The sequence below is a fragment of the Canis lupus genome, chromosome 12 (genome assembly GCF_003254725.2).
Source record: "Canis lupus dingo isolate Sandy chromosome 12, ASM325472v2, whole genome shotgun sequence".
NCBI lineage: Eukaryota > Metazoa > Chordata > Mammalia > Carnivora > Canidae > Canis > Canis lupus.
The window spans coordinates 46,640,375-46,657,071 of NC_064254.1; the positions used below are offsets into that span (position 1 = coordinate 46,640,375).

A 16,697-nucleotide genomic window follows, 5' to 3' on the forward strand; every position below is an offset into this window, starting at 1 on the left:
TCAGTGTTAAGGGTAATAGTTGGAATATTCATAAAGATCCATGTGCTGGCTCATATTTGTCATTTTTAGTAAAGTCTACAAGGGAGAGACAAACTCAGATCAGAACTACTACATCTATAAAGTGAGATGAAAGGAAACACTGCCTTAGTGAGGAAGGTGTTCTCTGCCCGAGGTCTGCAATCTAAGTTGAATGAAAGACCCACAGTTTGAAACTTCCAAGCTACGAAAGCAACCACTGCTTCCACACTTTCAACCAGAGCAGTAATGAGAGGTGTCTATAAAACTGCAGTCTTAACAGAATTTAAGATGGAAGGTGGATCTGTTGGCAATGACAAGATTGAAAGTGCAGCTTCCTAATAGAGACATTATTTCAAATCAGCCTTCAAGTTGAGAATGTTGGCCAAAAGTACAAGTTAGAAGTCCTCACGCTTTAGAATTATCTGTCTATGGGATAGCTAGGGTAGTATCATACTCTTTAGAATAGATATAAGGCCACCACAGCAGTCCCCAGACTATAACCATGAAAACTGTCCCTGCTTCCTTGATTTCTACCTTCCAGAGTAAAACCAGCTGCTACTAATGCTCAAGTGTTTACCTTAAAGCAGTTATAGCAGAAATGCTGCCCTGGGAGGGGGGGAGGATCTGTTATTGTCAGGAAGTCTAGCTGCTAATGGCTGCACTAACAGCAAGTTCACTAAATCAGAACACTCTTCCAGCTGGGTCTTGCTGACCAATACAACGTTATCTCATAATCCCTGATTCCTCTTAAATCAAAAAACTTGAATGCTGGTCTTTGACTCTTCTCAAGGGAAGGAAAAAGCATCTGCTTTTTTCCTTCTCTTGATTAAAATCTGCTTTGCCTTTTTTCAAATAAATCCCCTGGGTGAAATCATCACAAGGCAACTTGAAAAATGGATGGAACTTAAATTACTTGTACTTATTTCAAGCATAATAAACAGCATGCACAAAGGGATGGTGGAAAGAAGGCTCAAACCTGTCTGAACAACAATGAACAGGTTTGGCTGAGGCTTTAAGCACAGGAGAAGAGATATATTTGGGGAGGGCCTTGAAACCAATGCTAAGACATTTGGACTTTGTCCTGTAGGTGACAAGAATTCATAGAAAACAGTGGATGCTGATTGCAAACACTGTTTTTGTACAATTTATAGAGCAATGCCTAAAACTAAATCATGGAGTCAGCTCAGGACCTGTACAATACTGCACAAGTTCAACCGAGGACAGTTAATAAGCAAAATGGAGTAAATTAGTGGTTAAACTAGCAAGCCTCTTTCATGCTCACTAGCACAGGCAGCAATGGCAGGGTGAAAATGAGGCCAACTCTTCTTGTTAGGAAAAACTCTTCTGTTTGAATCTCTACAGAATCAGACAAACCAATGAAGAGCCTTATGTAGCATATCATGTATTATCCCAGGCACCTGGCTCAGTGGTTGAGCATCTGCCTTTGGCTCAGGTCATGATCCCAGGATTCTGGGATAGAGTCCCACATCAGGCTCCCTGCAAGGAGCCTGCTTCCCCCTCTGCCTAGGTCTCTGCCTCTCTCTGTGTGTCTCTCATGAATAAATGAATAAAATGTTTTTTAAAAAAATGATATATTATCCTTGCCAATTGAGAAGTTCTTAAATGTTGCCTTCTTTCTCTCCATCATTACCTGATAGTGGGTCAGCATTGGAATGCAGCTAGGAGCACCAAAAGTCAGATTTGTGACTCATCCACCATCCGCATTAAAATCTCTTCAAATACATGGCTAAGTGACTATTTACGAATGCACTGGCAATGCCTAGCCAAATACAAAGACGGAAACCCTCCTAAGCTTGCTAAGCAATTTTGAATTTTTTGCATCGATTTGTATAGTTCTTTCTATAAGCCTTAATCAAAATAAGATACAAAATATTTATGTCCAATAGACTGTGTCACATCACCCTGAGAGTGCACTATAATTTTTCTGAACTTTTGACAATGTGATCCTGAAACATGGTGTAATCTTGGAGAATTTAGTGAACAGCCATTATACCCACATCTGTGCAGTCATCTTGGCTGCAAGATGACAGTTTAGAATTTTGTCTCTAAACTGTCAGCTCCAGATTGCAAATTTGATCTGCCAGTTCATGAAGCCGGTCTCAGAGAGAGACCATTAGTCCTGGCTTTAAAAAGGTTTTGGAAAGCAAAAATGGATTCAAAGGTAAAATGAGTATTGAAAAACAATGAAACAAAAGAAATATACTCTCAGTGTCTCTCTAAGCAACAAAATAAATTATCCTAACATGAATGCAAGAGGAATATTACTATTTGTTAGAGCTTATCTTCCTCCCGCCTTCTCTCTTTCTCTCTTTTTACCACTCTCCTATTTGGTTCAGTACATTTTTTAAATTATGTCTTGCCCAGGGCAAAGATAGTTTCTGTTGGTGCTTCCCTCTGGAGGAAAAGCAGGGGTGAGTGTCATCTGAAGGTAGACAGCATTTTATTTGTTCTGTTGAAATCCTGGCACACTGCAGAGACTTGATAAAAGCTTAAAAAAATAAGGAAGAAATCTCCTATCGGTGGTACCATCAAGATCAATGTCCATGGTTATACTGAGAAAAAAATTTTTAACTCCACAAACTTCAGAGTTTGTGTTCCCGTGGATACATGAAAATCCTTCTGAATTCAAGCATTTCAGAGTTCCGATTATGATTTTTTTTCCTCCATAAAATAATATTTTCTGCTCCTAAAAAGAATGCAAAGCTATCAAACAAATTAACTAGACATTATCTTTTTGGCTTAAAGATTTGTTTAAATTAGTAATGTTCTCTAAATTATAGAACAATCTCCTCAGTGAGATAGCATACTGTATTAATGTAGAGACAAAGGTGATTGTCTGGTACAGAAATCCAGGAGCTCTTACTGGGCTACCAGATATTGTGAGTTGAATCGTGTCCCTAGAAAGATATGTTAAAGTCCTAATTCCTTGTACCCAGTATATATGACCTCATTCAGAAATAGGATCTTTGCAGATGTAATTCAGTCAAGATGAGATCACTAGACTGGGCCCTAATCCAATATGACGGGTCTCCTTATAGGAAAAGAAAAATGCCATGTGAGGACAGAGACACAGCAAGAACACTGTGTGACAAAGGAGGCAGAGATCGTGCTGATACAGCTGGAAGCCAATGAATGTCAAGGATTGCTGGCCGCCACCAGAAGCTGGAAGAGGCAAGAAAGGACTCTACCAGAGTCTCAGATGGAGCATCACCCTGCCCAAATCTGGATTTTGAACTTCCATCATCAAAACCTGTGAGAGAATAAATTTCTGTTCTTTTATTTATTTATTTTTTAAATTTCTGTTCTTTTAAGCCATTTACTTTCTGATACTTTGTTACAATATTCCAGGAAATATAACAATACTGTATTAGAACAATGGCAGGAAATAGGAAGTCAAGCTGGATTGGGAAAAAACACAAATTTCTCTCAGACAACTTGGATTTGTATCTTGGTTCTGCCACAATCCTGGTACATGTATATTATGGTTATCATTATATGCTAATAAACTGTTTTTACCTGAATTACAGAATGATTAATCCTTAAATAAATCGTCAAAGTCTATAATCCCATGCAAGTGGTCCAAGAATCAAGAGTTGGACTAACCCAACTATTGTAGACTGCTAGGGTTACTCTGATATGTCCTACCAAACAACCAGATATATCACTTTGATGCTTTAAAAATAATTTTGTTTCTTGATATCACAGATTTTTTAAAGTTTCCACTTGGCAGATTTTAAAACAGTGGTGAGAAAGTAGGTAAAGTGTTAATAACTGTAATGAAGGCAAGTTAGAATGACACTCTGTGTATGTATGTGTTATTGTTGATAGTCTCACTTGAGATAGTGAGATTGGCTTTGTAGACCACTGCAATGGATTGAACTGTGTCCCTCTAAAATTCATTCATTGAAACCTTAACCCCTCATGTGACTGTATTAGAGACAGAGCTTTTAAGGAGGTAATAGGCTTAATGAAACCATAAGGGTGGAGCCTTGATCCACTAGGACTAGTGTCATTATAAAATGAAAGAAACACCACATCTATCTCCCTCTGTCTCTCTTCCTCTCTCCCTTCCTCCCTGCAACCATCTCTGTCTGTCTCTGTCTTTCTCTTTCTCCATTATGTGAGGACAGAAAAACACAGTCATCTGCAACCAGAAAGAAAGTCTTACCAGAAACCGAACCAGGATAGAACATCCTTGATCTTGGACTTTACAGTCTCCAGAACCATGAGAAAATACATTTCTTTTTTTTTTTTTTTACATTTTTTTATTTAAATTCAATTTGCCAACATATAGTATAACACCCAGTGCTCATCCCATCAAGTGCCCTCCTCAGTGCCCACCACCCAGTTACCCCATCCCCCCATCCACCTCCACCTCCCCTTCCGCAACCCTTTGTTTGTTTCCTGGAGTTAGGAGTCTTTCATGGTTTGTCTCCCTCTCTAGTTTTTCCCACTCAGTTTCTCTCCTTTCCCCTATAATACCTTTCAGTATTTCTTATATTCCAAGTATGAGTGAAACCATATGATGATTGTCCTTCTCCGACTGACTTATTTCACTCAGCATAATACCCTTCACTTCCATCCATGTCAAAGCAAATGGTGGGTATTCATCCTTTCTGGTGGCTGGCTAATATTCCATTGTATCTATATGCCACATCTTCTTTATCCATTCATCTGTTGAAGGCCATCGTGGTTCCTTCCACAGTTTAGCTATTGTGGACATTGCTGCTATGAACATCGGGGTGCAGGTGCCCTAGGCTTTCACTACATCAGTCAGTATCTTTGGGGTAAATCCCCAGCAGTGCAATTGCTGGGTCGTAGGGTAGCTCTATTTTTAACTTCTTGAGGAACCTCCACACTGTTTTCCAGAGTGGCTGCACCAGTTTGCATTCCCATCAGTAGTGCAAGAGGGTTCCCCTTTCTCCACATCCTCTCCAACATTTGTTGTTTCCTGTCTTGTTAATTTTCCCCATTCTCACTGGTGTGAGGTGGTATCTCATTGTGGTTTTGATTTGTATTTCCCTGATGCCAAGTGATGTGGAGCATTTTTTTATGTGCTTGTTGGCCATGTGTATGTCTTCTTTGGAGAAATTTCTGTTCATGTCTTCTGGCCATTTCATAATTGGATTGTTTCTTTCTTGGGTGCTGAGTTTGATAAGTTCTTTATAGATCTTGGATACAACTTCCTTATCTGATATGTTATTTGCAAATATCTTCTCCCACTCTGTATGTTGTCTTTTAGTTTTGTTGACTGTTTCTTTTGCTGTGCAGAAGCTTTTTTTTAAGCTACCCAGTCCGTGTTATTTTGTTATGGCAGCCTGAGCAGTCAAAGACAACCATTAAACATCTGGCAAGGTAAAAAAAAGGGCTGCATAATATGAACAGTTAGAGAAAATCTATTCTAAGACAAAACTACTGTTTTGAAAATACGTTGTATCTGAGTCTTCAGCAACATTTTGGTTCTCTTTTTAACACATTAAGGAATCCTTTGGGGAAGTCTTTGGAAAACACAGATTCCTAGGCTACTGGGGGCCATAGCCTCAGAGATTATGATTCAGTAGATCTAGGGCAGGTTCTGGGTTTTGTTGCTTTTGTGTTTACATTCCCCAGATGATTCTGATGCATCACCAGGTTTAGAAACTTGCTGTGCCAGGGAAACATATCAGAAGGAATAGAGTTAATAAGTGAAATCCCCTTCTCTCATATTTTCTTCTCTTCCCCTCAAACCTACCTATCCCTCACCTACCTTTTTCTTACCAGTTAAATGATTTTAAGTTCATCAGAGTGTTGGATTGAAATCAGCATATAGAAATTTTCTGATAAACAACAAGAAACCTGCCACTGTCTGGTCCAACAATTAGACAGTGTACACAAAAGCAGAACACAGACGTGGGGAGGCCACATAATTAGTTGTCTGCTCAAGAGGTCTGCCACAGACCTCCTGATACTTGTATTCAAAATGGCCTTCTAGGTTCTTCTATTTACTTTCTTTTTACCTTTGCACTTTTTTTGTCTCCCAGCCTAGAAACAGGTGAAATTCCAACATTCCTTTTCCTTCCTGACCCTCCTCTCGAGTTAGTCATCAAATCCTATTGATCATGCCTTTTTAAGTCTGTCTCAAATACTTCCCTTTTTCTATATTATCCATAACCTCTTATTTCTGATTCATATAACTTAACACATATTTACTAAAATAGCTCTGATTTTCCTTGCTTGCAGTCTTGACCTGCTGTGATCCAATCCAGACTAAGATCCTTCATACATTTTATAGTGCCCGGCAGGGTTGCTCTTCCTTTCAAGGTAAATTTCAATCGTCTTACCTCAGCCCTGACTCCTAAACACACACCCCAGGGCCAGTCACACTGAAATATTTTATTTGCTGAGCACTTTATCCTATTATTCAAACTAATTTCACAAATTAGCTATCATAAATTGCCTCTCTGCTCAGACTAGGACTTCCTCAAAATTTGTCCATACTCATCATTCCTTCCAGGCCATCCTAAATACTGCCTCCTTCCTGAAATGCTATAGATCTTCACCTATAGGGTTAATAGGAAAAAATCATTTCTGTGAATAACTCAAATCTCTGAATAGGCCTGTTTTGGGTAAGAAAAGAATATGGAGAGGTAAAAATCAAGCCTTGCATTGTGCCTCTAGAGCCTGGGATATGAAGTAGAGTCTGATGAAGCTATGATAAAGACAAAATCCAGTGCTTGGAGGTAGTCAGCTCTGCATCCCTTATCTCCCCAATGACTCCCCAACAGTGCTGCGGGAGGCACAGTCTTTCCTTCACCATTCAACACAGCCATGGAGAACAAAATGACCATGAAGGGAAGGCTCGAACCATCTTCCAAATAAGGAGCCATTGAAGCTGTAACATCAGGGACCCTTATAATGTAAGGATAAGGGAAAGAGTTGAAAATCCACTGAGAGAAAGGTAAAATAGCAGAATATTCCACAATTGGTTCTGCCATTATGATGTTTGAAGTTCCTAGGCCTGAAATTTCAAGACAGGCTCTTGTGAAGAAACTCTATCTACTTTCCTTCCAAGGACTCACTTTGGGAAGTACTTGGTGATAATAATTTCCAGAGCCTGATGTAATTAACTTTAAAAACCTTTTTAACCTGCACCCCGATTTTATAGCAGCAATGTCCACAATAGCCAAACTGTGGAAGGAGCCTCGGTATCCATTGAAAGATGAATGGATAAAGAAGGTGTGGTATATGTATACAATGGAATATTACTAAGCCATTAGAAAAGACCAATAGCCACTATTTGTTTCGATGTGGAAGGACCTGGAGGGTATTGTGCTGAGTGAAATAAGTCAATCTGAAAAGGACAAACATTATATGGTCTCATTCATTTGGGGAATATGAAAATTAGTAAAAGGGAATAAAGGGAAAGGAGAGAAAATGAGTGAAAATATCAGTGACAAAACATCAGACACCTAACTCTGGGAAACGAACAAGGGGTAGTGGAAGGGGAAGTGGGCAGGGGGTTGGGGTGACTGGGTGATGGGCAATGAGGGGGGCACTTGGCGGGATGAGCACTGGGTGTTACGCTATATGTTGGCAAATTGAACTCCAATTAAAAAATTTTTAAAATAAAAAATAAAAATAAAAAAATAAAAACCTTTTTAAATACCAACTCTTTCTGAAAGGATTGTGGCCAATTATCTCTGTATAGACACATGGCACACATGGAATTCCCATGCTGACCCAGTCACCTGTGAATTCAAGAATTTGCTGGAACTAAAGTAGATTTGGGACCCTCAGACATGCATTCTTTTCACCTCAGACTCAGAGAAAAATAATTATGTCTCCATGGTGCTTTTACTTCCAGTTTTAGTATACTCTTAATACAAGTTCACTGATTTTCTGTTTCCTATCACATCAGGCTTTGTGTCAATCTTTAAGGAGGATGCTAATGATAAAAGCACCAACTCTGGAGTCAGGAGATCCAGGATCTAATACAGACCCTGCCTCTGGCCAGATGTGTGGCTTTGGAAATACCCATACACACGTTTCTTTTTTTTTACTCAGACAGAAAAATCAGCCATACATAGGGCGAGCGTACACGTCTTTCCAATTCGGCTTAGCCCCAATTCCTTCACAGAGGCTTCTCTGCTCCTTTAGCTCTTTCATGTAGTAATCTATTTAAGTGCTTTCTCTTACCTTGACTTTGGAGTTCCTTGAGGGAGGGACAAGACATATGTCTTTCAAACTCCCAAGCTGGAGTTGTTTAAGAAATATTTCTTGGAAATGTTTCTTGGAAATGTTAACTATTTCTACTCTTTACTGAGTGAACTGCTTCTCATGATTATTTTCAGTGAAGAAGCACGTTGATCACTAGCCACTGCCATTACCACTAGAGCCTGAGGTTTGGTTCCATGATAGGGTTCTCCTAATCCACCTAGTCTGCCTTACAGATTTCTTTATGGAAATAGAGCATGGAGAAATAGCCAGTGTTTGCCCAGAGAATAGAGCTTTTTCTTAGTGCAAGGCCAACTGTACCTATGAAGTTGGACCTTGATGACATATTCTCATCAATTAAGCTAAGCAACCTAGATTCATTATTTTGTTCCTTATATCCTGAGGTTGGTGAATACCATTAGCCAATAGAGTGAATGGGTTTCTTTTTCTTTTCAAATTTTTTATTTAAATTCTAGTGAGTTAACATACAGTGCAGTATTGGCTTCGGGAGCAGATTTCAGTGATTCTTCACTTACATACAGCACCCAGTGTTCATCACAACAAGTGCCCTCCCTAATACCCATCACCCATCTAACCCATCCCCACCCATCTCCCTCCATCAACCTCAGTTTGTTCCCTGTCCTCAAGGGTCTCTTATGGTTTGTTTCCTTCTCTCTTTTTTCTTTTTCCCCCTTCCCATATGTTCATCTGTTTTTTTTTTCCTTGAATTCCACAAAGGAGTGATATCATATGTATTTGTCTTTGACTGACTTATTTCACTTAGCATAATACTCTCTAACTCCATCCCACATCATTGCAAATCACAAGATTTCACTTCTTTTGATGATTAATATTTCATTATGTGTGTATATGTATATATATATACATATACACACACACATCACATCATATCACATCTTTATTCATTCATCAGTCAATGGACATTTGGACTCTTTCCATAGTTTGACTATTGTTGATAACGACAAGTAAATATTTTAAAGAGAAAATGCCTTCATTCAAAAGCATCGATGGAGAATGTCATCAATTGATAATTTTTTTCTTAATATTTTGTCACCACCAGGCACATCTCTATAGAGCCCCTACTGGAATCCCTCCTTGGAGGAAGTACATTCAGCCATATGACTTACTTTAGCAAAGGGAATATGAATAAGAGTGATTTATCCTATAATGAAGTAAAAGCTTTAAGAGCCATAGTGATATTCTATCATTACTCTTCCCTCTAAGGATTGGTCTGACCCCATCAGCCTAGACTAGGTCCCCTAATGAACATGGGAGTGGACCTGCTGCAGCCAATCACAGCTAATGTTTACTGTGGGCAAGATAAACACCTTTGCTGTATGTCTTTGAAGTTATGCTTTGATCCCATAACATAACTTACTAACAGCTGATTAGTGTAGAAAGTTACCTATAGACATTTCATCCTCTCCCTCTGGCCTTCATCACACCAAAAACATGGAATGCAATTTGAAGTTCAGTCTTTAAAAGCAACAGTAGGGCAGCCCCGGTGGCCCAGTGGTTTAGCGCCGCCTTCAGCCCAGGGTATGATCCTGGAGACCCGGAATTGAGTCCCACATCAGGCTCCCTGTGTGGGGCCTGCTTCTCCCTCTGCCTGTGTCTCTACCTCTGTGTGTGTGTGTGTGTGTGTGTGTGTGTGTGTGTGTGTGTTTCTCATGAATAAATAAATAAAATCTTAAAAAAAAAAAAAAAAAGCAAGAGTAAAGAGGCACCTGGGTGGCTCAATCAGTTAAGCACTTGACTCTTGATTATAGCAGGTCATGATATCAGGGTTGTGAGATGGAGCCCACATCTGCTTAAGATTCTCTTTCTTTCTCTCTGCCCTCCCTCTGCTCCCCTCCCCACCCAAGTGCTCTCTCTCTAAAAGCAAAACAAAACAAAACAAAAACAGCAACAGTAAAAGAAATAAGAAGTATGTCATAGGGTTGTTGGGATTGTTTGGTAGGATACCAGACACAGAGAACCTAGGATTGTGTAAGCTCAGTAAGCATGAGCTCCTCCCCCACCACATTTCCTTCCTTTCCCATTTTATTTCTACTTCCGCAGTGGAGGTAGGAAACTACAGGCAAATGTCTACTAGAATATTGATTTTTCTCCATACTGGTGACATTAAAAAGATCATATATAGTCCTAACCATAAGAATCTTCTAGTCTGACTAGTATGAGGAAAATGCAACATATGTATGCTTGCTTTCTCATATAAAGTAAATTTCCAACATCCAAGCAGAGAGCTAACAAATGAGATTAGGATGTGTTTTGGGGATGGATACAAGCTATTGTTCATCATTTTTCCTACTCCCCACCACTACCAACCACCCCTTCCTATACACACATAACCATCACCCATACCTCCAGCTGGTATTCCCTGATCTCAAGGCTGGATTAGACTGCCCTCCTTTGTGTTTCCACAAAACAGTGTCGTTCCCTCTTCTCCCAACTATTATTTAAGATTGGGTTTGTTACTTTGTGAATCAGCTTTCCCATTAGATTCTATGGTGCATCAAAGAAGAAACTGTTTTCTTTATTGTATTCCTAGAAGCTGGCTCATGCCTGGTAAAGGGTAGGTGTTTATCAACATTTTGAATGAATGAATGAGTTTTATCAATTAATTCCTTCATATGACTTCTGAGTTCTCACCACAAATTGATAAATTTGTTACACTATGTGCCCAAGTCTTCAGTCAATATCTTTATAGATAGTTTTTTAACTGACAAGGAATTCGCCATTATGAAATCAGCATGTAATTTACATATACCTACAATCTTAAAGTGCTCCTAGAATCCCATGGAAAATCAAATGGGCAATCTACAAATTGACAAAAAAAAAAAAATCTACAAATTGAATTATCAGCTCCTAGTTAAGCAGATGTTGACTTTTATTAAAACTGGTAAAGTATATTCTAGAAATTAATTGTTTGAGAATAACCATGAACCTCATGCTAAGGTATGATGTATGCTAAGTTATGTTCAGGATACCTTATATAAGATATGTTTCCAAATATATAAGATATGTTTCCATAGTTGCTAACGCTGTAATAATCAAAGAACAATTAAGCTAATTTCCTTTTAAAAGGACCAAAATGAAGTCAAATTTTATTCATCTTTTGAAAAGATTCTGGAGTTGCCAGAATAGGACCATATCCTCATTTACCCCTGGGCTATCTAAAAAAAACCTTGATCCTATGAGGTTCTTTTTTAAAATCGGGAAATATTCTTGTTCTATTTGTTTTTACATAAGAGCTCTATCATCAAACATATTTCAAACTGATGTCTTGGAAGTCCTATCTTTCTTTGGTAGGAAAATACCCTTCCATCCCATCCTCCTGTTTGGCTTTAGTCCACTGAAGCCTTTTCTCTTGGTGTATTAGGATTAACAGAAGCAAATCACAATTCGAGACTAGAGTTTACCAACCTTCCTTTCTCTTCTTCAGTGAAATTCCCCTTCACACCACCACCCAGCCCTTGCTGATACTGAGAGGCACTTCAGAAGGCAGGAAGAAGGGCATGCATGCTTGCTTTCTGAATTGAAGAAGACGGATTTCATTTGTTTTCGAACAGCCAAGCTACCAAAAAATTAAATCAAATCAAATAAAGCCTTTTCAATTCAGCAGTAAAATCACACACTAGAAAGGGAAGTGTGAGACAGGTATTTTGGGGAACTATGTAGGTTGTCTAGAGGTTCCAAAGTCCTTTCAACTTGTATCAGGCTATTTACAGATCATGTAGTCTGCATAGGATTTGCTATTCTATTTTTGTAAGTCCCCACCTCTCCCATCTGCCAGGGTGGTAGTTCAAACAATCTGATTGTGTTTCTCCCAAAATATCAGGGAATCAATCTACATAAAGCTTCAAGGTTTCAGAGCTACCCAAGTTCCCCTCCGGACAGTAACCTACTAGCCCCCAGGAAGCTTCTTTCCGCAGTGCCAGAATCCTATAAAGTCCCTCCCAAGTCAACTCTTCTGGCCTTGCAGCAGGTGGATACTCCTGGAACACTGCAAAGGGCCCAGAGACTTGTCAACCTGAAATCTCACCTCCAACACTTCCCCTTTTCTCCTCTGCTTTCTCCACCTCTCTGCCCCCTTCCACTTTACCCTACCCCAATGTTCCTCTACTTCTTCCTCACCCTCTTCTTCCCATCCCTCTCCCTAAAGCACCCTGTGGATGTTGACTGTAATTTTTCCAAGGCAAGATGAATAATTCACTTCCGTAGGGTTTGCCTGGAGGAGCCACAGAGACGCCAAGTCCAAATCTGCCAACTACCGTATTCCCTCTCTCCCCCCAGCCAAGCCTGGCCACAGAAGAGCGGCATGGGACCTGCCTTTCCTTGCAGTATCTGGACCCTTCTCCTCCTGGGCCGCCCCCAACAACGGGCTCTGGAAGCGGGGGCCCTGGTCCACGCCACCAAACCCATAGGCCAGGCTTATAGCATGGACAGCGCCGCCCTCTAGTGTTTGCAACCGGGAGCCCTGAGGGCGCTGCGAGCTCCAGAATTTTTCTTTTACAGCCTAACCAAGACCTGAAGCACCTCGGAGCTCCGACCCCCAAGTTCTCCTCCACAGCCACGGCCTGCATTGCACCCCGGCTCACCTTTTCGTCCCACCCACCACCACCCCCCCTCGCCGTTCAGTGTTGCCTGGGCGCTTGCAACCTGCCGGGTGATTTAGCAGACTGCCCCCTGCTCCTGCTCTGGTTCCTGCTCCTGCTCCTGCTCCTGCTCCTGCTCCTGCTCCTGCTCCTGCTCCTCCTCCTCCTCCTCCTCCCAGCTCTCGCTCTCGCCTCCTCTTCCAGTCGGGGCGCCCAGACTTCGCGGAGCGCAGCGCCCGCCGCCCGCAGCGCCGCAGGGCCGCCCAGGCCGCCGCGCTCCAGGCTCCTGCTGGCCGCAGCCCGGGGGCACCGGCGCGGGCAAAGGACGCTCGGGGGCCAGCACGCCCTGAGCTCAGCGGGCCCCAAAGCCCGGCGCCGCGAGAAGCCGGGCTGTGATACGGCTCGGGACAGAAGCGAGCGCGTTCCGAGGGAGACTTCGGGAGCCAGCGGGGCGCCCCGGGTCACCCAGTGCGCCCGCTGCACGCACCGTCCACAAGGTGAGGGGCGCACGCTTCCGGGGACCACCGCGGCTTCCCTGCGCACCCCCTCCCCGGGCCCGGGGCTCAAGCGCCGGCTTGGAGAGGTTGGCGCGCTCCGGGGCGCGCAGGCGGCGGGGCTGGGGCGTGGGGAGGGAGAGCGCGGGGGTCGCGTGGGCGCGGTGCCTCCCCTTGGACCTCTAGGGAGGGGACGCGGTTCTCGGTTAGCGACCTTCACACGTGCGAAGCCGAGTGTCGACACTGCGTTTAAGAATTCTGTCCTGCCTCCTTGCCAAAGGATTTGAGGCGGCTCGAAGATGAAGGTGGGAGGGGTGCTGGGGGGGACTTGGGTGGCGATGACGCGCAGATGGGCGCGCGGCGAGGTCCGCTGGAGGACCAGGTGATCGCGAAGCCACGCCGGTTGAGAGACCTTTGATTAGGAGGGACTGTGCGGTTGCTCCAGCCCTCAGAAAGTAACGAGGTGCTTAGTCCCGATAAAGAAAATACCCAGATGGGTAGGTGATGGGGTTGACTCGTTTTTCTTAAATTACAAAATAAACCTGGAAAGTGAGAGTTGAAATGGGAAGTTTAGTTAGTATCGTTAGTGTCGCCACCCGGCAGGGTAAGGTGAGAGACTGGCCCCCCGCGTAATGGAGACGAAAGGGCATCCAGGCCAAATGGAAGGGGGTTCTGCTCCCTATCACAGGATGATGAGGCATGGTTTTGCATAGTTAAAATATGCATACTTTTGCATTTTTATTTTGGATAGAACCTTATATGCAACTGAACCCTGCTTGTCCTTGAATTAGAAAGATGAGGCAGAGGGTGTCGGCATCCCAGGATGCTTCTTCCTAACCTTCCTCACTGTCCTTCCCTGACTCCTGCACCAAATCTCTCTCGGAGTCCAGGAGGGAATGATAGATGGTCAAAGAAGTTGGGGGTGGGGTGTTTTTCCCAAATACCTCAGGGTTCTCTATCATTCTTCTTTTACCCCAAGCCCCAATAGCTTATGCTCCTGTTCTGAACTTGACCTTACGCTGCCATACGTTTTTCTGTGGTTCCACATTCAGACATAGTGTGAGTGACCTTAAACGCCCACAATGGACCTATGAACCTGAGGCTTCCCTGACTTTATCGTTTACCGGGCAGGAAGCAGGGACCTGAGTCTGGTTCCCTGCGCAGCCTCTTCCATGGGGAGCATATTTGAAATACCTTTGAAATACATGCTTGAAATTCAGAGAGGAAATTATTAGCCAGCTTTTCTGCACTTGCTGGTGCACTTGTAGTCCTGCCGAATTAAATGAGATGACCCTGTCTTCAACAAATAAATGAGCGGAGGCTTTAGAGGCCCACTAAACATTAGTTAGGCAAGTGCAGAAAATCTGCCTGCCTGCCTGCCTTTCTCCTCCCTTCAGAACTTTAGCCCCTAGACTGCAGAACTGTGAAAATGAAGCAAGCCTCCCGAGTGGGACTCAGTTCAATTTCTGTACCATGTTTAAAGCAAAGTGTGTTGCTTATCTCTGAAATTGCATCGCACCTCCACAATGAACCATTTTGCTGCCTCGAGGTGGGAGAAGTACTTCTGCCCAGATATTTCATCACTAGAGAGCTATACAGAGAAACCCATTCAAATCCTGACTCATCATTGTTGATAGAATTTAACTATTATGTCATCATCACCTGATATGGGCTTTTGAAGCCCAGGGATTGCTACAGATCTCTGTATAAATTGAGACTTGTCATTAAAGAGCTGGAAAGGAGCTCAAAAAATAATGTAGCCAAAACTATCGTTCTCAGAGCATTGGTGAATGCATGCCTAAATATTCCTTTAGGTGGTAATTATTCCTTCCATAAAGATTTCCAGGGATGAAAACTTCACAGGTTATTTTTATATTAAAAAGTATTCAAATTGACCATTTATATCTACTAAACTGGCAAATTTAAAATTCCACAGGACAACATAGCAAACAGTAAACTCAAGTTTTCATATTCTCTTCTGCCTGTGGTGACCCTCCTTGGGGCATATTCCTAGCCAGGTGTTCCTCAGTATCCTCCCAGACACACCATTTCCTTGGGCACATGTTGACACATATACCACAACCTCCCTTGATACTCACCCTGATGTCACCTTGTTAGCCATTTTGGTACCTATCAAAATATTTGCTCCCCATCTCTTCTTACTGATGCCTGGTCAGCGTCAATTATGTAAATAAATATCTTTTCTTTTGAGGTAAGTAACCAATCGGGATTTCTGAGAGATAAGTATTTAGGAAGAAACAAAATCTAGGACACACTGCTAGCTCAGGTGACACCACAATATGTTCCCATTCCCTGCATTTGATGACATTATTATTGGAGAACGCAGTGAGATTACCACCAGCAGCACCTCATTCCCAACTGGCTGAAGGTCCTCTCTATCAACATATTACACCACCACCACCACCAAGATTCCAGGATTTCAGATTGAAAGCAGATCCCTTTACAGAAAACCTTAGGCCCTGACCTGATGAATTATCTTCTCATTACTCAAGCATCTGATTCCTTAGTCCTCACCTTTATACACACATCATTTTTTCATGTGTCTTTGGTCCTTCTTGGAACCTTTTCTATGCCACCCTTTAAAAGTAAAAGATCTAAAGCCAATATTTTAAATATTAGCTTTATATTTCCTCCATTTCTGATTATTTACATGAGAAAATAAGCTTGAGGCTGTTCAAGAAGTGAATTTCAACCAAATGTGGATTTATTGTTCATACCATATGCTATCAAGGCCATCTTGGGGCATCTCAGGCTGTGCACTCCTTTTTTCTCCACCTCCCACATTTTTGTACATATGAAATTACATGAACATTAACGTCAGGAAAACACTGAAGATAAGTATGCTCTATGAGCAAGGAGGGAGCAGATGGATGAACAGGGAAGAGGGGGAGATGGAGCAGCAGCTCTTTAGAGTGGCTAATGACTCCCTTATTCCCTCTTTCCTGAATCATTGAGGTGAGTGAATTTACCAAACTCCATCTTCCTGGAAATGAAAAGATGTTCATCAATATTCCATCTACTTTTCATAATTTAGTATCCCTTTCCACATTTTGTGGATTAAGAAACTGAAAATCAGAATTTATAAAGATCATTTAGTCAATTTGGTATACTCCTAGATCACAACAAATTGGTAGCCTTGAGAATTCTATTTCTAATACAATTTGATTCTAATCTTGTTTTTCACTTTTAGTGCTCTCTCTCTCTCTCTTTCTTTTTTGTCTTGCCCACTATGGATTACCTGATTCATTATGGTCCTTATTCTAATAGATTTCACTGCTTTTATTTCATGGTTTTATTCTCCTAAAATATGCCAAATGAAAAATAACACAGC

At 41.9% G+C, this 16,697-nt stretch overlaps 1 protein-coding gene across 5 annotated transcripts in view; it reads left to right on the top strand.

Annotated features, from left to right (window-relative positions):
* Positions 1-1,818: 1,818 nt before the first annotated feature.
* Positions 1,819-16,697, top strand: part of HTR1E (5-hydroxytryptamine receptor 1E) — a 95,546-nt gene continuing 80,667 nt past the window's right edge. Inside the window, exons 1-3 of one of the 5 annotated variants that reach the window (XR_007401289.1) lie at positions 2,066-2,200; positions 3,078-3,291; positions 3,388-3,560. The gene's annotated coding sequence lies outside the window, so the exon portion shown is untranslated. The other 4 variants (XM_049092335.1, XM_049092336.1, XM_049092337.1 and 1 more) reach the window with 4 other exon arrangements.